Raw genomic sequence first — 13,070 nt, forward strand, 5'->3', positions numbered from 1 at the left:
AAAGGGTTCGGCTTCTTCCCCGAGCTACCATTGCCATTTCCATTCTGGCCTTCAGGACATTCATTGGCGTAATGTCCAGTCTTCTGACACTTAAAGCAAGTGACTTGACTCAAATCTTTCTTACCTGGGGTTGATGGGTTGGTACGGTTCTGGCCGTTGCTTCCTCCATTCCCATTCTTGGGGCCATTAGGATTATGCAAGTTACCTCCTCCATGGGTATGCTGAAAATGTCCTCCCGACTTCGGGGTAAAACATGGCTTCTGCTGAGCTCCAGAATTGTACTTTCCTTATCCATACTTCCTCTTGCGGTTTTCAATCTGTTGCTGCTTCCCTTCAATCATAAGAGCACGGTCTACCAACTCCTGGTAGTTGTTGAAACTTGCTACCATCAACTGCATGCTCAGCTCATCATTCAGTCCTTCCAGAAATTTCTCTTGCTTAGCTGCATCCGTAGCAACGTCGTCTGGGGCATAACGTGCTAGCTTACTAAAGTCATCCACATACTGGCCAACTGTACGTCCTCCCTAGCGTAAGTTGCGAAACTCACACTTCTTCATGGCCATTGCTCCTGCTGAAACATGGGCAGTACGGAAAGCCTGCTGAAACTGATCCCATGTGACAGTGTCTACTGGATAGGTGGCTGTGAAATTCTCCCCCCATGATGATGCAGGTCCTTCAAGCTGATGTGCGGCAAATCGCACCTTCTCCGCATCTGTGCATCCTGCAGTGGTCAACTCCCTGGCTGTCTTGCGAAGCCAATCATCTGCAACAATCGGCTCGATGCTACTGGAGAACACCGGTGGATTCAGCCTAAGAAAATGGGTTAAGTGATCAACATGTGGTGGTGGTGGTGGATTGTTGTTGTTGTTATTCCCCTGATTCTGATTCTGGACTAGCAACTGCATCAAGGCATTCTGCTGCTGGATCAACTGAGTGAGCTCCGATGGGAAAGCAAATCCATTGTCACGTCTCGGAGGCATCTGAGGGTTTAGAAAAGATGAGAATACAGAATAGAATGAGGTCTAGAGGGAAAACACTACCCATATGCACATGAGACAAATGCAATCAAAACACTTCATTCAAACAAGCAAGGGCATACAATAGTCTATCCATCGTTTACAAAAGTCCTCAAACTATACTAGATACATGGGGAAATACTACTACAGTTATGGTGGTCAACTAGAAAAACTACTTAAACACTCTTAGCTTCTTCTTCAGATCATCATTCTTCTCTACTAGTGTTGCTATTTCCAGTGCAATCTTCGATGATGATGATGATGATGATGTAGTTTTCTGGACAAGTGCAATCTTCGTCTTCTCCAGTTGCGGGAAATCCCATAAACACTCTTAGCTTCTTCTTTAGATCATCATTCTTCTCTACTAGCATTGTTATTTCCTCCTCATATCCATCGCGTGTAGACTTGAGTTCTTCCTCCAGTTCCGTGATCTTGGTCATGGCCCTCTTCAGATCCATCATGCCTGCGCACATCTGGTTCTCCTGGCGTCGAATGTGCTGGTTTAACTCCTGGATGAAAGCTGCAATTGATCTGTCCTTCCTGGTGCTGATCATCTCCCATTGCTCATCTCAGTGCCCACAAATCTAGTAGATAGTATCCTTAAGCTCCTTGTGGTAAACTTCTCCAATACGTCCCATGGTGATGTGGGCTGCCATGATCTTTCCTAGACTCCAGGTCGGTGCATCAAAGGAAAACTCTATGGGCTCAGTGACGGGTATGAACGTCCTTCCTAGAACTTGAACTTCAATCGTCCAGCGCTCCTCTCCAGGTAAAGTGGCGTTATAGGTCCTGGTGAAGCTGGGTACTCCTATGTTCAGGTACTTGGTAACTTCCTTCAGGTGTCGTCCAAAGGGTGTTTCTTCATCCGGTTGCGTGAACTTGTTCCTTGCATCCCCCATCCTAAGAGAGTAGAAAAGATGAGGAGTCAGAAATGAGAAGAGAGAGTAGTGATCTAGGACTTTAGCTTAGTGGTCGTGTCCTACAGTCAGCGTGTGCTCTGATACCATCTTGTAGCGACCAGACCTCAAATAGTCTGATCTCTGTGCATCAGTGTCATCCCTGGATCAGTAATGCTGACACGCACAGTACTTGAAGGATTTATAACAGAGTGGCAATCACACACTTATTACATCGAATGTCTCAAAAGAGAGCTTATTACAATAAATATGGCTTAAGGCCATCTAATAACGATAACAATATAGAACCACGATCCGAAGGCATCTTACTCGTCGTCTGAAAAGTCTGCAACATGAACATTGCATCCCAAAAACGGATCAGCACATGGAATATGCTGGCAATGTAACACATAGAGAGTAATGAAAGGAATAAGCTATACTACATGCATAATATGGCTGGTGAAAAGCTCTTTGGTTACAGTTTTGCATAAAGCCAATGTTTCCCTACTACAAAGGAATACATTTTATTTAACTATCATGGTGGTTGTTAAACATTGAGAATGGTTGACAGCATTCTCAATCCCAATTAAATATCATCATTAAAAACCCATCAATATTAATTAAAGTAACATGATGAGATTCACATGATAATCCAAGTACTAGATACTCAAAACGTCCATAACCGGGGACATGGCTAATCATGATTAGTTTATACACTCTGCAAAGGTTTGCGCACTTTTCCCCACATGACTTGTTCTCCTCCGTTGATTTTCTCGCACTACAAGGTGTTTGAGAAACGGATGACCGAGACATAGTCTTTCAGAAGTGCAAGCACATTACGATGGGTAGACCTGTACACCTACTTTCCCCTACATCTGCTAGTCTACCACTGTAAGAGTTTGCACGACTTAATCAACTATGCTAGAGCCCATAATAGCATGTGGCTGCACACGGAAGTTTCTAGCATGAATAATCTTAAGATCCCTTTGAGCCTGGGTGGCGGTTCAAAACAAACAGGCAATCCTGGAATACCCAAGTGCCTCAATCCTCCCAGATGTGTATTAAAGTTGCCACCTTAAATAAACCATTAATTAACAATCTCACATCTGTCATGGAAATTCACTCACCCAATCCACGTCTACTAGCATAGCATGGTATAATAAGCAAACGTAGAAGTAACTCCCAAGGGTTTGATAATAAAACTGGTGATAGGTACTACCTCATCTACTTCCCAAAACCCACATATTAATCAGATCCTAATCATGCAATTGTTTGACGATTGATCTAATGCATAAAACTGGGTAGTAAAGAGGTATGATCAAAGTGTTACTTGCCTTGCTGATGATCCGTGAAACCTAGGGATTCGAAGTAGCAAGCGGCGCACTCCGGGTACTCTATCGCAAACAAACAAGCAAACAAGCATACAATAAGTACTCATCTAATGCACAGGTAAAACTCAAATAAGATATCTAACCAGAAAGTTCAACTTAAGAACTCCGGTTGGCAAAAGAAATCAAATCCGACGAAGCAACGAAAATCAAACTGCGAAAGAAACAAGCTTCGTTTACTAATCTGGACCTAAGTCGAATTTTACAGATGCAAAAACTTGTTTGAGTTGATTAAACAGAAAGAGGGTTTCGAGACGAAACTCTAGGCACTTGAATCGCCTGATTCCGATAAACGAGCGAAAAGATAAACTAAAACGAAAATCAGAATCAGAAATCGCGATCAAAAATGATCGCGGAAAAATCCAAGAAAAAGAAAACGGACGAAGAGGCTAACGAACGGACGTTCGTTGTCTGCGGAAAAAACAAAAACCGTTCATTAAAACGAACGTACGGACGGGCGTTCGCTAAATAACTAAACCGAAAAAAAAACCGATCTAATAAAAAAACGACCGTGGGTTTTTTTAAAAAAACTGGGCGGTTAACCGGCGAAAACCGGCGGCGGCGGCGGCTACCTCGGGGTCGGGTTCCGCGGGCGGCGGCGGGCTCCGGCGGGGACGGCGGCGTGGTCCGGCGGCGGCGGCGCGTGGCGGCGGTGGCTACGGCAGCGGCAGCAGGTGGCGGCGGCGCGCGGGGCGAGCGGCAGCGGCGGCGGCGGGTGGCGGCGACGGCTGGCTAGGGCGGCGACGACTAGGGTTTCGGGTAGGCTCGGGGTGGCCTCCCGGTGCTTATAAAGGCCGGCCGGGCCAAGTGTCCTAGCCGGACACGGCCGAGTTAGGTCGGTTCGCGTTTTTTTAAAAAACATTACGCACAGAAAAACAATTAAAATAAATACTAAACGGACTCCAAAACTCCGGAAATATATTTTCCCCGACTTCTAAAATCAAACCAGTTAAGATGAACATTTATTTAGGGCCTAAATGCAATTTTGAAAAACGCACATTTATCCTAAACTCAAATAAAATAGAAATAACTCCAAAATAAAATCTTATTTGTTTTTTTTATAAATCCTGAATATTTCTTTATTTAGGGAAAGTCATTTTATTCCCTCTCTCATATTTTCATAGTAGAAATAATTGAAGATAAAATAAATAAAATCAAATGATCCTATTTTCAAAATTTGAGAAAACTCAAATATGAAAATAACGAAATCCCCAACTCTCTTCGGGGTCCTTGAGTTGCGTAGAATTTCTAGGATCGAGCCAAAATGCAATAAAATATGATATGCAATGATGATCTATGTATAACATTCCAAATTGAAAATTTGGGATGTTACATACAAGCATCAATATTTATAATAGGAGAAGAGTAAGCCTTGGCTAGAGTTTCAAGATAAGTAAGTTTGAGCGTTTCAAAACTCTTTGTAAGAACGGTGAGCTCTCATTCCTTAGTCTTGAGAGACATGGATAGAAGCTCACAATCCTTAGAGAGAGAAGCATGAGACTTCACAAGCTTACTTTTATCATTCATCAACTCTTCGCAAGAGTCAATAGCCTTTTTGAAGGAGGCAAGATCTTTAGTATGAACATCAATATTTGCACCAATTTTTAAGCATAGTTCATCATTTTGTGCTTCCTCATATTGGACTTTCCGCTCAAGGATTTCACATTTTTCCTTTTCCTCAATGACGAGGGTTTCGAGTTCCTTAATGGTGATGGTGTGCTTACTCACCATCTCCATAAGCATGCGAAACATAGTGAGCTTCTTTCCTTTGAGGGAACACATGAACTTATTAAGTTTAGCAAGCATAGGAGCATCTAGATCATCATCCTCATAGCTATCCTCTGCATGAAGATACTCATCACTAGGAGTAGAAGGAGTGAAAAGAGGAGGATTTGATCGTGGAGTTACCTTGACCTTGTCAGGAGAGCTTTGGTCCTCTCCATCTTCTATCACGGCCTTTGCCATTAGACACTTGTGAGTGTTGCCCTTGTAATCCTTCATGTAGTTGTAGGTGACCACATCACCACTCTTGTTTACTAACCTCAAGGTGTTTTGAGAGTCTTGAGCAACTCCAGCAACACCACTAACATCATCCGGATCGGATTCTTATTGAGCAACCATTGCTTTCCCATCTCTCTTCTTGATCTTGGAGTTCAACGTATTTGGCAACTTCTTCTTAGGAAAGGTCTTGGGAAACCTTGGTTTATCTTCTCTCTTCTCATAAGTGCACTCATTGGAGAAGTGGTTAGTTTCCTCACAGTTGTAGCATTTTCTTACTTTCTTCTTTTGAAATCTTCCCTTGAATTTTCTCGCGCTAAACTTCTTGGCAAAGAGAGCCATGTCTTCATATGAAGGACCCTCATCGGATTCAATCTCATCACCATCTTCATCATCATCATCTTCTTCTTCCTCACTTTGCTCATCTTCACATACAAGCTTGGCCTTCAATGCAAGATTGATCTTTGATGATGGGGTACCATGCATGGCAAGATGTTTTGTGGCATTTGCCTTTGACTCTTCAAATAGTTGGAAGGTGGATATGATGTCATCTGTAGTCATTTCCTTGAAGGTATGGTGTTGTCTTATGTCCCACACCATTTGATGGTGATATGGGGCGAGAGCATGAAGTAACTTATCCACAAGGAAACGCTTAGTCATGTTGAATCCATCTTGAGTCTTGTCACACTCACATGACTCAATGTCGGCAGTGAGTGTCATGAGGCGCTCATGGAGTTGATTGGGGGTTTCATCTTTCTCCATACAAAATTTTTGCAATTGCCCCTTGGCAATTTCATATTGAGCACTCAGGAGGGTAGAGGTGCCAGTCTTGGATCTTATAACACTTTCCCATAGTTCCTTGGCACTTGTGATGTGTATGAACGGTCTCCTTTGCTTTTCATCCATAAATCTCCTTATACACATGATTGTAGTGTCATTGAGATTCTTGTCATAAATTTCTCTTGGTGTAGGGTTCTTTGGATCAACCACATGATAGCCATACTCCAAGATATCCAGCATCTCACTGTTTCCATGTCGATGATGATCCTGCATAGAAACTCTCCACAAATCAAAATCGGAAGTGGCACTAAGTAAAGGAGGTTTGCCTTGAGGATTATATCTTGGTTTCTCAACCTGAGGTCCTGCATAAAGCCAAGGAACACTGGTGTTCATTGCTAGGAGGTTTTTGACCAAGTGACGGAGTAGGCACAGTTCGCCTCGAAGTCGCACAATCCGAGAGTGGAGCAAGCATCATGGACAACGTGGCTAATCTCAGTTGGACCAAGGCCTCAAGAGAAGCCTCATGCTCCTCTTTTTGCTTAGCAAGGGCCCGTTCCAGATCCTCAGATGTAAAGGACTTGACCTCCGAAGAAGCCTCGCCTTTATCCATAGGATCTGCAACCAGGGGAGTCCCATCCGGGTTCATCTCGCTCTAGGGCAGTTAAGCCACAAGAATAGAGCACGAGGCTCTGATACCAATTGAAAGGATCGAGATGGACCTAGAGGGGGGGTGAATAGGTACAATTACAAATTTTAATTATTCCTTAGCAATTTTAGGCAATGATGCGAAATATGAAGGTGAGCCTAACAATTGCAAGTGAGTACTAAGTACTAAGCAAGTAGCACAAGTAAGCAACCTCAATATGATGCAAGTAAGTGCAAAGAGACAAGTAACCACAAGTAGAGAGTTAGGGTTAGGAATAACCGCAACTCCGGGAGACGAGGATGTATGCCGATGTTCACTTCCTTGGAGGGAAGCTAGTCACCGTTAGAGAGGTGGATGTTACCACGAAGGCACACCAACGCCATGAAGGCTCACCCTATTCTCCCTTTGAGACAACACCACGGAGGAGTTTCTCAACCACTAATGATAGACCTTGGGGTGATCTCCAAACCCTTACAAACTTTCCGGGGGTAATCACAAAGGTTGATTCCTCTCCGAAAGACTCCTACCGCCTAGGAGTCTCCAACCTCCAAGAGTAATAAGAACGTTGGGGAAAAGCTCAAGACTTGCTCAAATCACAAATTCCTTTGGTGCAAAGAAGGGGAAGGAGTGGATCTATCACTTGATCGGAGAACTTCTCTCTAAGACCCTTAAATCACTTGGGGATCTAGGATTTGATGTAGGTGATTGAGAGAGAGAGAGTGAAGAGTGTTCTTGGCAAGCTCAAAGAGAATGGTCGACCTTATCCCGTGGAAGGGAAAGGTATATATATAGTGGATGTGGAAAGGTGACCGTTTGGGACACATAAGTGCTTAGGATAGGTCGGATGTCCGGACAACATCGGACGTCTTGTGGTACAAATAAGTCTGGACGTTCGACAGTTATCGGACGTCCGGCCACTGTGAATATGTGAGCCACGTACCAGTACACAGGACACGGACGTCCGAGACGGGCCGGACATCCGGAGCACGGACGACCGGAGAGTCCGGAAATCTGTAAATACGGTCCTGTTGTGAAAGTACCGGACGACCGGAAGGAGGCGGACGTCCGGACATCTGGGAGGGACCGAACATCCGTAGAGCACCGGACGTCCGGAGACAAAAAAAATAGGAGCTGTGGATTTTGAGTAAGTCTTTCACTAGATCCAACGATCCCCTCTTGATAGTGTGGGATCCCTATACTCAAGAACCAACCATAAACGAAGTCCATGTCTTGTATCTTCATTCTTGAGTTATATGCTTTTTGTCCCTAGGCATGATCCATACACACGGTCTTTGGGACATAATCCTGAGATATACTTGATAAACATGATTAGTCCCTAACATACATGTTGTCATCAACATCAAAATATGATTAAGGGCATGATTGCACTTTCAGTTGGGTTCGACACTCTTACTTATCGAAAGGACTACGATAGAGCCCCTACACTTTTGGGTCATCAAGACTTTTCTGGCGTCGTTGCCGGGGAGTGAAGCGCCTTTGGTGAGTGAAACTTGGTAAGGAAACATTTATATAGTGTGCTGAAATTTACTGTCACTTGTCACTATGGAAACTAATCCTTTGAGGGGCTTGTTCAGGGTATCTTCACCCTGACCAGTAGAGCAAAGAGTTGCTCCTCAACCTACTGAACCTACTAAGAATGTTTACTTTGAAATTCCTTCGGGTATGGTAGGGAAACTGCTAGCTAATCCCTTTGCCGAAGATGAAACATTGCATCCTGATTTACACCTTATCTATGTGGATGAAGTTTGTGGATTATTTAAGCTTGCAGGTATGACCGATGATGTTGTTAAGAAGAAGGTCTTCCCTTTATCTTTGAAGGGAGATGCATTGACATGGTATAGGCTATGTGATGATTTGGGATCTTGGGACTATAAACGATTGAAATTGGAATTTCACCAGAAGTTCTATCCTATGCATCTTGTTCATCGTGATCGTAATTACATATATAATTTTTGGCCTCGCGAAGGAGAAAGCATTGCTCAAGCTTGGGGTAGGCTTAAGTAAATGTTATATTCATGCCCCAATCATGAGCTCTCAAGAGAAATGATTATTCAAAAAAATTATGCTCGGCTTTCTCTCAATGATCGCACCATGCTCGATACTTCTTGTGCTGGTTCTTATATGATGAAGACTATTGAACTCAAGTGGGATTTATTGGAATGAATTAAACGCAAATCTGAAGATTGGGATTCCGACGATGGTAAGGAGTCAGGTATGACACCTAAGTTTGATTGTGTTAAATCTTTTATGGATACTGATGCTTTTGGTGGATTTAGCACTAAATATGGACTTGACTCTGAGATAATAGCTTCTTTCTATGAATCATTTGCTACTCATGTTGATCTCCCTAAGGAGAAGTGGTTTAAATATAATCCTCCCACTGAAGTAAAAGTAGTTGCACCTGTTACAGTTGAAGAAAAGAATATCACTTATAATGATCCTATTGTTCCTACTACTTATGTTGAGAAACCACCTTTCCCTGTTAGGATAAAGGATCATGCTAAAGCCTCAACTATGGTTCGTAAGAGTAATACTAGAACATATACACCTCCTGAGCAGATTAAAGTTGAACCTAGTATTGCTATGGTTAAAGATCTCTTGGCTGATAATATTGATGGGCATGTTATTTATTTCTGTGAACAGGCTGCTAACATTGCTAGACCCGATGCTAAGATATATAGACCTGTTGTAGGGATGCCTGTTATTTCTGTTAAAACAGGAGATCATTGTTATCATGGCTTATGTGATATGGGTGCTAGTGCTAGTGCTAGTGCAATACCTTTTTCCTTATATGAAGAAATTATGCATGATATTGCACCTGCTGAGGTAGAAGAAATTGATGTTACAGTTAAGCTTGCCAATAGAGATACTATTTCACCAATTGGGATTGTTAGAGATGTTGAAGTCTTGTGTGGGAAAGTTAAATATCCTGCTGATTTTCTTGTTCTTGGTTCCCCACAAGATAGCTTTTGTCCCATTATATTTGGTAGACCCTTCTTGAATAATGTCAATGCTAAGATTGATTGTGAAAAGGATGTTGTTACAATTGGCTTGGGCCATATGACACATGAGTTTAATTTTGCTAAGTTTTTTAGACAACCCCATGATAAAGAATTGCCTAGTAAGGATGAAATTATTGGTCTTGCTTCTATTGTCGTGCCTCCTACTGATCCATTAGAACAATATTTGCTAGACCATGAAAATGATATGTTTCTGAATGAAAGAAGGGAGATAGATGAAGTGTTCTTTAAACAGGGTCCTATTTTGAAACACAACTTGCCTGTTGAAATCCTAGGGGATCCCCATCCACCCAAGGGTGATCCCGTGTTTGAGCTTAAACCATTACCTGATACTCTTAAATATGCTTATCTCGATGAAAAGAAGATATATCCTATTATTATTAGTGCTAACCTTTCAGAGCAGGAAGAGGAAAGATTATTGAAAACTATGAAGAAGCACCGTGCCGCTATTGGATATACTCTTGATGATCTTAAGGGCATTAGTCCCCCTTTATGCCAACTCAAAATAAAATTGGAAGAAGACGCCAAACCAGTTAGAGATCATCAACGACGGTTGAATCCTAAGATGAAAGAAGTGATAAGAAAGGAAATACTAAAGCTCCTCGAGGCAGGTATAATTTATGCCGTTGCTGAAAGTCAGTGGGTAAGTCCTATACATTGTGTCCCTCAAAAGGGAGGTATTACTGTCGTTCCTAATAATAAAGATGAATTGATCCCGCAAAGAATTATTACAGGTTATAGGATGGTAATTGATTTCCGTAAATTAAATAAGGCTACTGAAAAATATCATTACCCTTTACCTTTTATTGATCAAATGCTAGAAAGACTATCCAAACATACACATTTCTGCTTTCTAGATGGTTATTCTGGTTTCTCTCAAATACCTGTGTCAGCGGACGATCAAGCAAAGACTACTTTACTTGCCCTTTCGGTACTTTTTCTTATAGATGTATGCATTTTGGATTATGTCATGCACCTGCTACCTTTCAAAGATGCATGATGGCTATATTCTCTGACTTTAGTGAAAAGATTTGTGAGGTATTCATCGATGATTTCTCCGTTTATGGATCCTCCTTTGATGATTGCTTGAGAAACCTTGATCAAGTTTTGCAGAGATGCGAAGATGTCGTGTCCCAAGGACATTAAAGGTAGAAGAAGTTTCCTTGGTCATGCCGGTTTTTATAGGAGGTTCATTAAGGACTTTTCTAAAATCTCTAGGCCTCTGACTAATCTATTGCAAAAAGATATTCCTTTTGTCTTCGATGATGATTGTGTAGAAGCATTTGAAATACTTAAGAAAGCTTTGATTCTGCACCTATTGTTCAGCCACCTGATTGGATTTTACCCTTTGAAATCATGTGTGATGCTAGTGATTATGTTGTAGGTGCTGTTCTAGGACAAAGAGTTGCTAAGAAACTAAATGTTATTCAATATGCTAGTAAAAATCTAGACACTGCACAGAGAAATTATGCTACTACTGAAAAAGAATTCTTAGCAGTTGTATTTTCTTGTGATAAGTTCAGACCTTGCATTGTTGATTCTAAAGTAACTATTCACACTGATCATGCTGCTATTAAATATATTATGGAAAAGAAAGATGCCAAACCTAGACTTATTAGATGGGTTCTCTTGCTACAAAAATTTGATTTGCATATTATTGATAGAAAGGAGCTGAGAACCCCATTGCAGACAACTTTTCTAGGTTAGAGAATGTACTTGATGACCCACTACCTATTGATGATAGTTTTCCTGATGAACAATTAGCAGTCATAAATGCTTCTCATACTGCTCCATGGTATGTTGATTATGCTAACTACATTGTTGCTAAATTTATACCACCTAGTTTCACATACCAGCAAAAGAAAAAGTTCTTTTATGATTTAAGACATTACTTCTGGGATGACCCACACCTTTATAAAGAAGGAGTAGATGGTGTTATTAGACGTTGTGTACCTGAGCATGAACAGGAACAGATCCTACGCAAGTGTCACTCCGAAGCATATGGAGGACACCACGCTGGAGATAGAACTACACATAAGGTATTGCAATCCGGTTTTTATTGGCCTACTCTCTTCAAAGATGCCCGTAAGTTTGTCTTGTCTTGTGATGAATGTAAAAGAATTGGTAATATTAGTAGACGACAAGAAATGCCTATGAATTACTCCCTTGTTATTGAACTATTTGATGTTTGGGGCTTTGATTATATGGGACCTTTTCCTGCCTCTAATGGGTATACACATATTTTAGTTGTTGTTGATTACGTTACTAAGTGGGTAGAAGATATTCCAACTAGTAGTGCTGATCATAACACCTCTAGTAAGCTGCTTAAAGAAGTTATTTTTCCGTGGTTTGGAGTCCCTAGATATCTCATGACTGATGGTGGTTCACATTTTATTCATGGTGCTTTTCGTAAAATGCTTGATAAGTATGATGTTAATCATAGAATTGCATCTCCATATCACCCACAGTCTAGTGGTCAAGTAGAATTGAGTAATAGAGAGCTCAGATTAATTTTGCAAAAGTATGTTAATAGGTCTAGAAAGAATTGGTCCAAAAAACTTGAAGATGCATTATGGGCCTATTGAACTGCATATAAAAATCCTATGGGTATGTCTCCGTATAAAATGGTTTATGGAAAAGCATGTCACTTACCTATCGAACTTGAACATAAGGCATACTAGACAATTTCCCGCGTGTTGCTGCGGGAATTGGTGGCAATATGTTTAGATGATACTTGGTTGAATACAACATTGATATTTCGATTAACAATATGAGCATGAAAATACAAATATAAGAGATTTATTGTACTTTATTCGTTTATTGTTGCAAAGTCCTGTAAATAAGTAGCATAATATTGGTTTATAGTTTGTTGAAGTCGTCCACGTGGTTGTCTTATTCATCGAGGAGAATTTGGACATGTTTAATTCCGTTCTTCATGTACTCGAAGATGTACTTTGTGGACCTGAATGGATGTTCCTAGAGTAGCTTTGTGATGTTGTCTTCATGTGCGTCCTCTTTCAAAGTGATCCATGTTGCGGATTTAGTGGTGGCATTTTTCATGTCTGCAATAGCCTCCATGTACTTCTTGTGAGTTTTTCTTGATGCATGAGTTGATGAAGAGGGTAGAACATTCTTTGTTGTGTAAGGTTGCATCCTGTAGAAAAGTATGCGGGCAAATTGTGAAATATCAGATATGAAACCAGCAAAATAACTTTGCATGTAATAGACATACCTTTTGCCTTGTTGCTGCTTGTTCATGTATTTGACAATAGTGAAGTTTTTTGTGTGAGAAAAGATTTGCTTGT

This window comes from Triticum dicoccoides, chromosome 6B (genome assembly GCF_002162155.2).
Source record: "Triticum dicoccoides isolate Atlit2015 ecotype Zavitan chromosome 6B, WEW_v2.0, whole genome shotgun sequence".
NCBI lineage: Eukaryota > Viridiplantae > Streptophyta > Magnoliopsida > Poales > Poaceae > Triticum > Triticum dicoccoides.